The sequence below is a fragment of the Oryctolagus cuniculus genome, chromosome 8, assembly GCF_964237555.1.
Source record: "Oryctolagus cuniculus chromosome 8, mOryCun1.1, whole genome shotgun sequence".
Taxonomy (NCBI): domain Eukaryota; kingdom Metazoa; phylum Chordata; class Mammalia; order Lagomorpha; family Leporidae; genus Oryctolagus; species Oryctolagus cuniculus.
Genome location: NC_091439.1, coordinates 78,731,598 through 78,742,478, shown reverse-complemented (window position 1 = coordinate 78,742,478; position 10,881 = coordinate 78,731,598). Strand labels below are relative to the sequence as shown.

At 42.0% G+C, this 10,881-nt stretch overlaps 1 long non-coding RNA gene across 2 annotated transcripts in view; it reads right to left on the bottom strand.

Annotated features, from left to right (window-relative positions):
* Positions 1 to 221: 221 nt before the first annotated feature.
* The window catches only part of LOC138843539 (uncharacterized), a 65,517-nt gene continuing 54,857 nt past the window's right edge, over positions 222 to 10,881 (bottom strand). Inside the window, exons 3-4 of one of the 2 annotated variants that reach the window (XR_011378357.1) lie at positions 4,205 to 4,365; positions 222 to 3,131 (exon numbers count right to left, since the gene is read on the bottom strand). This is a non-coding gene — a long non-coding RNA (uncharacterized lncRNA). Of the gene's footprint in view, positions 4,366 to 10,881 lie in introns of both variants that reach the window. The other variant, XR_011378356.1, reaches the window with a different exon arrangement.

Genomic DNA, 10,881 nt, shown 5'->3' with positions numbered 1-10,881 from the left:
CCAGGGGCACCAAGCACACAGCTGAGGCTGGAGATCATAATAACTGAAAACACAATGCTGTTAGGCTTGCTGCTACCCACATGGAAGCCCGATTGAGTTCCAGGTGCCTGGGTTCAGCCTAGCCCCAGCTGGTGTGGAACATTTCGGGAGTGAACTAGATGACATAATATCTCCAGTCCTCTCCCTCCCTCTCCCCCTCCTCTGCCCCTCCCCCCCTTCAAATAAATATAAATAAATTTTAAGGAGACCCAAAAGAAGTCAGAATCTAAATAGTACCTGGACCATCTGTTGGTTCACTCCTCAAGTGGCCATATCAGCCGGGCTGGGCCAGGGGCCTGAAGCTCCATTCTGGTCTCCCAGGTGCATTAGCAGGGAGTCAGACTGAAGTGGAATAGCTGGGACACAACTAATACCAACATGGATGCTGGTACTGTAAGTGGCAGCTTGGCCCACTGTGCCACAACTCCATATCCAAATGTATGCAGACAGTTTTTTCTTCTTTCAAATATACCTGAATGCAATTAAGGGGTAACCAATTGCTGTCTCTTTTTGGTACCATTAACAGCTATTTTCATTTTTGCTGGCATGATTATATATTTGCATTTCAATAAAAGGGTTTTTTTCCTTGTCTAAAAAAATGGTAGCTAGAATGGTAAAGAGAGGTTGGAAAGCATGCATTTCTAAGAATCACCAGGAAGAATAGCTCGTGAGGATGCTCTTCTGTGAGTCCCAGGAGATAGAAAGGAGCTGCCTTTTGCGACTCAAGGTGAGACAAGAGGGGCCAGGCAATCAGCATGATGTCCCTAAATTATCTCTTAAGTTGTAATAGCTCCCACTCCAGGTTTACCTGTATATTTGGAGATCCTGTCCTGCCCTAGCTAACACTGCTTCACGCACTTTTGTGTCCTTTGCCTCCCTTCTCCATTGCAGCTCCCCATCAGTGTCCCTCACAAAGTCAAATCTCGTCACTGAACTATCACTACAGCCATTACATTTTTTTTCCCCCAAAGCCTGTCAACTAAAAAAAATCCAGGCTCGAATGAACATATTGTCCCCAGTAAATCAGCTGCCTACTCTTTCCCTGACCTATTTTCCCCACCCATTCTCATTTGATTATTCCAAGAAGACAAGTCGATTTTCCTCTTTTGGCAAGCAGACGAGGAAGGTGGGATGAAAGTTATATTAGGGAAAAAGGAAGTGCACTGCAGTGCACACTTGAAAGCCTCTCTGCGATAAAAGAACGGAACTCGGCCCAGGGAAAGTCACAGTGTCATGCATAAATGCATTCTCTACCGGTGTGCTTTAGAGGGAAAAACAGCACCTGCAAAGCTCCTCAGGCAATTACATTCCTAACACAGAGTTTTATGGGACACTGTCAGAGGGGAGATACAACCAGGCTGTGTCACACCACAGAAGGCACAAGAAGGGAAAAAGGCCAGGATCCTAGAGACAGGAAAAAATAAATTCAGCAGTGAAGAGGGTATTGGTTTAATGGCTCCAGCTTTCCTTCCAAAACATCCAATCCAATCCCCACAGGCACTTGGAGCCTCAGAGGAGATAAAGGATCCTGGAGCCCAGGCCAGGCAGGAGAGAGGGGTGATCTCCCAGGGAGAGGTCAGGAGCAGTCAGTAACGGGTGACACAAAGCAGATAACCCCTCCAATGATGTATTTCAGCCTTCCCCGGAGGCTGAAATGGCAGGTGGCGGAGCTCTGACCCCAAAAGAAAACAATTTGCACTGTTGGCGCTGGTGGGAGAATTCCTGGAAGAATAGTTACTTTCACTTCACGCTTGGTAGGCACCAGTAGAGGTCACCAGGAATAGATTCATGGGACAGGAACGTGCATGGTTGGTAAGGGGCTCAGCGCAGGGAGTCCTGGGGATCTGGAGGCTGCGAATGCTAATTCCGGCTCGGCTGCTAATTTCCCACGGGGCCTGGGAAGGACACTCTTAATGTCTCAGAGCTTCAATTTCCTTCTCGGGAGAGAGCATCCTTAACCTTATCAAGCAATGATTAGGAAGCACACATGTCATTCGTGCCCCTGCTCCAGCCTACCAGGCGGGGCTAGTCCCAAGAGTAGTCAATTAAAATGCCTCCAAGTACAGTCAAACTGGAAAAACTAAAGTACAACCAGGAGGGTAGATGTGTGTTTTACCCAACTCCAATCTTAAAATGAGTGCTTTTTTTTTCAAGATAATAACCAATATTAAATGAAATGGACTGTCAAATCTCTGAATTAAGCATTGTTCAGATGTTAACATATGTTAAAATGTGTTAAATCCTGAGGGTTCACGTTACTCCCTACTCTAATTTTCCTGTATTCCCTTCTTACTTAGACAATGTTTGATGCCTGTAATCAGCCAGGCACTAGGAACTGGGTAGTGAACTGCCACCAGACACAAAAGAACAATTAGCGTATGACCCGGCTTCTAGGAAGTACTCGGTGATGATGGGGAATGGAATGGGGAGCCGATGCTCCATGGTTATGGAGCTTTTGCTGCAAGTGATGAAAAGGTTTGGGAACAACAGAAGTGTTTTAAACACCAGAACTGCACTAATTGTAAATAATTATACACTTATAAATGACAGAAATGATAAACTTCTTGCTATGTATATTTTAACCCAAATAAGAATATCGAGTTGAACTGCACCCCCGAAAAGAAAAGAGGGAATTGAACATATTGTTTCTTCCTCCTGCCAAAGAAAGGATGCTTGCCCCGCAGTGAGAGAGCTCTGCTGATAGGGAGATGGCTGCTTCTGCTCCCAAAACAAGGTTCTTCATCATCTTGCAATCTGACACGAAGAACCTACTCAACTCAGGGTTATTTCCAGAATATTGAGTATTATCAAAGTTTCATTATCTAAGATGTTCACTGATGCTCTCTCCCCACAGCTGAGTAAATATTCTTCCAACAGGAAGCCTGATGGATGAATTGTCTTGGCTCTGAAATGTATTTTCACATCAGAACTCAGACAAGTGTGACAATTTCTTGCTCTAAGCTCCTCTTTTGAATACCTCAGCATAGCTCACAGCTTTACCACCTTCCATCACTTTCAGGATATTCTTTTCCAAAGACAATTTGTCATGAATAGAGATCATCTCCTTACCATAGAGGAAACAGTGTTGTGGCCTAGAAAGAGAGTGTATAGTTTACCTTGGAGAATCAAGCAGTGTACTCAAGAAAGCTGAATTCTCTTCTGTTTTTAATTTAGTCCTAAGCTCAAAGCCTACCTTTCCAATTTATCTCCCTGCAAAAGGAGGGATTGTAACACCTCCTAAAAAACCTCAATGTAATTTAACAAATCAACACCTAAGGGAATACATTATGAAAAAGATATAGACAGAGCAAAATTATTTTAGTACTTCAGGAATTAAATCATGTTGGTTAGGATCCAAGACTAACCCAATTTACACGATACCCTACTTAAAGTCATGAGTGTTATAGTCAAGTTGTTGAATTCAGGATTTATTGGCCATAGTATTGGCAGATGTTTGTTATGCTACTTTAAGAACATAATTTAGACTTATTTATATGTGTAAGCCTTGTAACTCTCCTTAACTTTCATCTTCACTAGCTCACCAAGTTCACTAAACCCATACCTCACACTAAACCAGGCTCTTCAACCTCATCTCTACTGATATTTTAAGCTGGATGATCCAAATAACTCTTCATTGTGGAACCTGTCCCATGCATCATGGACTGTTTAGCAGCTCCCCTAGCCTCTACCCATTGAATGTCAGTAGCATCCATCCCCAAAAGTTGTAGCAACCAACAGTATCTCCAGACCCTATGCAGCATCCTCTGAGGGGCAAGGTTACCACCCCATGGAAAACCACAGCACTAAATCTTGTTTCTAGCCAAATAACTAGCACTGAGTAAGTACTTGCAGACACTCCACTCCTAAGTCCCACACATCTACAGTTTTGCTCATCTTTTGTCTTTCAGAATGACTTCTTTGCTCTGAGAAATAAAACAATTTACGGCCAAACATCTCTCCTACTATGTAGCCCAAATATGATATGGAAAGTATCTGAAAAGTATCTGAAGTATCTGAAAGACTCAGTACCTTAAAAGCTTCAGTGTTACTTAAAAAAATCAAGCTAGAAGTGATTGAACAGATTGTGAGGAAGGGCTTATAGATGAGGTTTAGATAAAATCAAAACTGACTAGAACCCTTCACCACAACCCAAAATGAATCTTACCAAAATCCTGTCAGGAAACTCAGAGAAGGGGCGTGAAGGAAAGGTTGTGTCAGCTTTTCATAACCACACTCGCTCCACACTGTCTAAACCGGTACGAATGAGAACTAGAGCAGAGTAATAATGTCCATGTCCGATCTTCATACCAGGACTCTCAAACTTTTCTACAAAAAAAAAAAAAAATGGACTGTTTTCATAAGCCATTTCTAACTCTGGTAAATTTGCCTGATTTCATATTTTCCACACACTTTCTCGCTGACCCCAACAGCAGTTTGTAAATCTCAGTTGGTTCTTAAGAGACCACAATGTGATTTAAAATAGTGGAAAAATTGAAATTTCAGGAAACTGATGTAAATTCTCAGACGTTTACCCCTCACTTTCAAACTTCTCAGGCTCTCTAATGAGCCTTTTTTGGGGGGTCTAAGGGGTGTTTCTTCCCATCAATCGCCAAGATAAACATGGCTACACATAACAGAGGGCAAGAAAAGAATGATATTTCTTAAATTCTGAGTGCTTTCCACTTCTACCACCTGACTAGGCCTACAAATGGGTGAAGATATCCATTTTGGAGAAAGTAAGATAAATCTTCTACTTTTAAATACCGCAAGCATGACCCTAAGGAAGTGTAATTTTTATTATATGGTTAACAATTCCATAAATTATTGCACTTCCATTAGTAAGTATCCATTGTGTTTTCTGAGGTAAGAGATGGGCAGGCAAAAGTCCAGGAACCGAAATTCCAATTTTTGGTCTCAACCAACTCTCACAAGGCATTAGCGAACAGGAGCTGAAGCCGTGTGGTTAAGCCCAGACATGTATTGTTAAATGTGACATGCTCAATTTATCATTAGTTATGAAGTGAAAACGGATGAATACACATTCAATTTAGTTCAGCTGCTTTCTTCATTTATCACACTCTTTCATCATCCATCATCTTCCCCCACCCTTTTGATTTGAACAAATAACACACTTTCATAAGTTTAATCTAATTAATCATAATTGTAAGGTAATGTTCCCTTAATGAGCCATACATCTGATTTTAGAAAGTTTGTTGCAATTTTAATAAAATGTGTTCCAGATAGAATCTACAAATGTCCTCTTTGAAGCCCAGCCACCTTATCATGCCTCTTTCTAATTCGTGTTTCTCAGCATCTGCACACAAGCAGGCTTCTCCTCTGGGGTTGGTGAAGGCACTACAACCCCGAGAGCCACTGGGGCATGCTGCTCTCCTATGGAACAACTGTTTCAGTAAATTGCAAAGTGTTCATCATTTGATGAGGTAAGATAGGGAGTTAAGGAAATTAACAGAAGAATGGAGGGGGGAAAAAAGCACCGTGGAATGGAAAGGGCTCTTCCTCCATTGTCATTATGAATGTGAACTCACGCCTGGAGGGTAACTACAAAGATAGACAGAACTACAAAGAATTAAAGGCCACTTGTGGGTAGCAAATTATGCTACAAATCCCTAAATTTTCTTTCTGATGAGACTCAAAAGAGAAGCTCATAGGAGACATCATAGCCTAAGCACTGTTGTTACATTAACATGTTTTTCCCTCTGAGCAGAAGGAACAGAGAAGCCCCTGCTGAAAGTATGCCAACTTTGATTTTGGTGACAAGAGTATCAGAGAATCTTTAAAGCCAGAAGAAACAATAAAGCTGTTGTGTTTGACTCTCTCACTTTAAAACGGGGGCAGCTGAAGCCACGAGCTGTTAAGGGACTTGCTCAAGGTCACACGAGCAGGTGGCAATAGAATCAAGATCAGAACACAAGTCTACTAACAGGCTTTCTACCTCCATTTCCCACCTGATCTTCCATTATACAAAATTCACAAGCCTGTTTCCTACTTGATATATAAAATACAAAAAAAAAAAAAAAAAACTGCTTTAAGGAGAAGAACACAATCTCTTTTGGGCCTGGACCACAAATATTAAGAAGCAATCTTCTAGCCCTCTATAAGCCAAGTGTCACACTGTCACTGAGGGCCAAGAGCCCTCCCCAGCAGCTCTCATTGTCCTCCTGCAGAGGACAGAGACCTCGGTTTGCTGTGAGGGCTGCTCCAGCCACAGCACCTGGCTTTGCTGCCTGAAGGAAACCTTTCCTGGGCAGACCGGCTGCTCTTTACAATTCCTCTCTGGTGTGCGTGGCCTGCCTCTCCTTTGCAGGCTCATTAGTGACACTGGAACCACTTGCCCTAGCTCTCTCCTTGTGTAACTGACATTCTGGGGACAGGTTTTTTTCTGAAATGCCCTTTCTTCAAGTGATGGCAAGTCTGTGGCCAAAATGAAGAATCAATTAACATAAAGAACAGGCCTGTTAGTCATTTCCTCGCTTTATGGTTTAAGGGCTGAAACCATGCAATAGTCTTGACATCCACCTTGGCAAAACGTTGTCTCTGGCCTAATTCTGATTGCAGATTATTTCATTCATTATCTGTGCTGGAGCAGATCTCATTAGAGATTAATGCGTAAGAAATGATCACACACTCAGCAAAAATATGCACTGGCCAGCTTAATTCCTTGTTAAATAAAAAAAAAAAAAATCCCTGATACTAGTCCTCTCATACATGGCTTTTAGAAGTGTAAACTGGCAGTCTTTGGACAAGACAGGGAGGTAATTTATCCATCCCTACCCATAAAAAGCTTTAATGCTTACAGGCGTTTTGAGCAAAAAAATTGCAATTCCAGCAAAAAAAAATCAATATATCATGGCTTGGAAGTGGGGAGTATTGCTAAAACAAAGTTTTATTAGTTATTTAAAATGAAGTTGTAGACTAACATTAAAAAGCCTAAAGAAATATTCATAATATGGTTAAAAAGGTAAATTAGGAAGAATTATAGTATTATCTCATTTTTTAAATGTTATGAATATCTTGCTTTTAGAAATATATTGGAAAATATACACTAAAGTGTTACTATTAACCACTTTCATGTGTAAGAATTATAGAAATCATGAAATAGCTGTGCAAGTTATCAATATGTTTAATTTCTGTCTTCAGTGAAAGTGGGACTTGTGTATATTGTTCACTGTCAACTTGTTGAGGCTTTGCCTGTGTCTAGAGTAGTAATAGCTCAACAGATTTGTTTTGAATCAATAAAAGAATGTGATTTCTATTTTCTTTATGTACACATACATTTTCTCAGTTTTCTAAAGTACACATTCCTTTACAACAAAAAAAAAAAATAAGGATATTTTTATTTTTGTCATTCCCACTACAGGTTATTTCATTCATGTCTTACATAGTCACAACTAATGTCCTAGGGAAGTTAGTGAAAACTCCATTCATCTGGGAAGTCAGTGGAAATTACATAAGAAACTTATACAATGCAAATCAGGTATCAGTATTCATAGCATGGCATCAGGTATCTTTCTCCCAATCAATAATTAACTGAACAGCTACTGTATTCTCAAGTTCCTTGGGATGGAGAGAGGAGATAAATGCAGTAAGAATGGAGTCAAAAAGAACCTTGCTTCTTCCAAGAAAATTACAAATTTCATTGGGCAAACACAGCCCACAGCGAGTAATTCCAGAAGGAAACATGATGCAACAGAGCTATAAAGTTAAGTGCTGTGAGAGCAGAGAAAGAAGGGATTAAATGCAGTTGGGGTGGGCAGAGGTCAGAGGAGGCTTCAAAGAGGGGCTGACACCCTTAAAAGATCCATAGCTGAATTTTGATAGATGGAGAAGAGGGAGGTCTTTACTACATTTAACCTTGAATTAGAATAAAACTAATTCCCAATAGCCTGGCATTTAATCACTGCAGAATCAAAAGGCCAAGCAGACTCGCTAAACATTCAGGGACAGATTTTTCTCTAACCCAGAGGGCACACAGCAGCAACAACAAATTACACACTCTGCCCCAGAGCTGCACACTTGTCCAGGCCGCCCTAGCCCGGCCTGCAGAAGGCCAGCAGCAGGTTCTGGGCATTCAATTTATTTTTCTCTGAAGCATTTATCATCACCTGACTAGCAGATCTTCATGTGTTGATTTCCTGTCTGTCTCTACCCGACGAGGATGAAGGCCCCAAAAAGGCAGCAGTTTTTATTTTGCCTTGTTCATCACTATTTCCCCAGCACTTTGAACAGTACCCAGGATACTCTAGGCACTCACTAAATCTTTGTGGAGTAAGTGAATGTCCTGCAGTGTGGTGTGGCATGTGCAAGGCACACCCTGAAGAAGCATCATCCCCATGACCCCTAGCACGCCCAGCTATGACCTGGAACCTAGCAAGCATCACCCCTGCAAGCTTGTGGATTTGGCAGATCCAGGCTATTTCATGGGTGTACCTTTCAGAGGTTCCCAAGCCCATTACTCTGGAACAGACCTTAGGAGGCCTGGTTCCAAGCCCTCGGACAACCCATCAGCTATTTTTCACTTCCTCATTTATTCCTTCGTGCCCTCATTTAATCAAAGCTTACTGATTCTTGCAATGTTTAAAGTACTATTAGAAAAAATGTGTCCCAGAGCCATCAGAGAAAGCCCCTAAACTCTTGGAATTTCCCCCAGTTAGGAGTGTCGTCTTTATACACGTTGAGTCTTTGGATCCCACCTGAGTTTGACCTAAGGAGATGGCTCAGGGTAAGAGTTGATCATGCTAGAAAAACCAACCATATGACAAAGAGGACTGGGGCTTTGAACCAGGTGATAACAGCCTAACCTCCAGGCAAGGCAAAGTGGTTGGAAATTGAATTATTCACCAGATGGTTGTTCTCAATCAGTGCAACTCCAATAAAAACTCTATACCTAGAGACCAGCATTGTGAAACAATGAGTCAAGCCACAGCTTGAAATGCCACATCCCATATGAGTGCTGGTTCCAATGACCGCTCTGCTTCCAATCTAGCTCCCTGCTAAGTTACCTCTGGCAGTGGAAGACGGTCCAAATACTTAGGCACTTGCCACTTGTGGGGAAACCTGGCTGGAGTTCCTATCTCCTGGCTTCAGCCTGGCCCAGACCTAGATATTGTGGGGATGTGGAAAGTGAATCAAAGGAAGATTGATTCTTTCTCTCTTTCTCTCTTTCTCTCTCTCTCTCTCTCTCTCTCTCTCTCTCTCCCGCTTTCTCTTTGTTGCTCTGCCTTTCAAATAAATGAATAAATTTTTTCAAAAAGACTCTGGTTTCTGAAGCATGGGTAAGTTTTCTGGTTGGTAAACACATCAATATTCTGGAAGCATGATTTGTCCTGAACCCACATGCAAAGAAAATGGAAACTCAGAAACTCCGGGTTCAAAATCCTTCCAGAACTTACCCTATATATATATTCTTTATAACAAAACTATAACTGCAAGTGTAGCACTGTCCTTTTCTAGTGAATTCTACGGCCCAAATGGGTCCCAGGAACCCTTTAATTTGTAACCAGTTAGCCAAAAGTACATGTGGCATGGGGAACCTCAAACTTTAAGCTGCTTTCTAAAGCAAGGGCTGTCTTGGGAACTATGTGCTGAACCCATGGATTCTCCACTAAGTACGTATAGCTAGCATTGGAGAGTCATCACAGCATTGCAAGTCTGGGTCTCAGTTTCTCATGGGTAGAATGGAGGTATTATTATTCACACAAAGTTATAAAGAATTGGGGCCGGTGCTGTGGCACAGTGGGTTAACACCCTGGCCTGAAGCGCCAGCATCCCATATGGGCGCCGGTTCTAGTCCCGGCTGCTCCTCTTCCTATCCAGCTCTCTGTTATGGTCTGGAATAGCAGTGGAAGATGGCCCAAGTCCTTGGGTCCATGCACCTATGTGGGAGACTCGGAGGAAGCTCCTGGCTCCTGGCTCCAGATCAGCGCAGCTCCAGCCATTGCAGCCAACTGGAGAGTGAACCAGCAGATGGAAGACCTCTCTCTGTCTTCCTCTCTCTGTAACTCTGTCTTTCAAATAAACAAAATAAATTTTTAAAGAAAAAGTTATAAAGAATTAAGTTTAAAACTATGTTAAAAATATCATACTTATATGATAAGATAATCAAAACAAAGCCCAGAAATCAACATTCTTTTTTTTTTAATTGTTTTTTCTTCAAGATCAATCAATGTATTTATTTTTTGAAAGGCAGAATTCGAGAGAGAGAGAGAGCGCGAGCAAGTGAGCTACTAATTTTTCCATCTGCTGATTTACTTCCGAATGACCGCAATGTTTGGAGCGTGGCCTGGCCAAAGTTAGGAGCCAGGAACTGCATCCGGGTCTCCCAAGTGGATGCAAAGAATTCAACATTCTTATCTGAAGCAATGATACATTGTGGTGTTATGGTTTATGAGATGGAAGAGCAGTATTTTTTATTTGAGAGGCAGAGAGACAGAGTTACTGTCTGCTGTTCCATACCCCAAATATCCACAATAGCCACAGCTGGGCCAGGTCGAGGCCTAGAGACAGAAACTCCACCCCAGTGCCTCCGTGGGGTCAAATATCAACTCTTTGAACTACCATAGTTGCCTCCCAGGGTATGCATTGGCAGGAAACTGGAATCAAGGCTGGAACACAAGCACTCCAGGGTAGGATGCTGGCATCCCAAGTATCTTAAGGACTTGGCCACATGGCTGCCCCCAGAACATTTTTTAAAAGATTTTATTTATTTATTTGAGAGGTGGCATTACAGAGACAGCGAGAAAGGTCTTCTTCCTTCTGCTGGTTCACTCCCCAGATGGCCTCAATAGGTAAAGGTGGGCCATTTCAAAACCAGGAGCTTCTTCC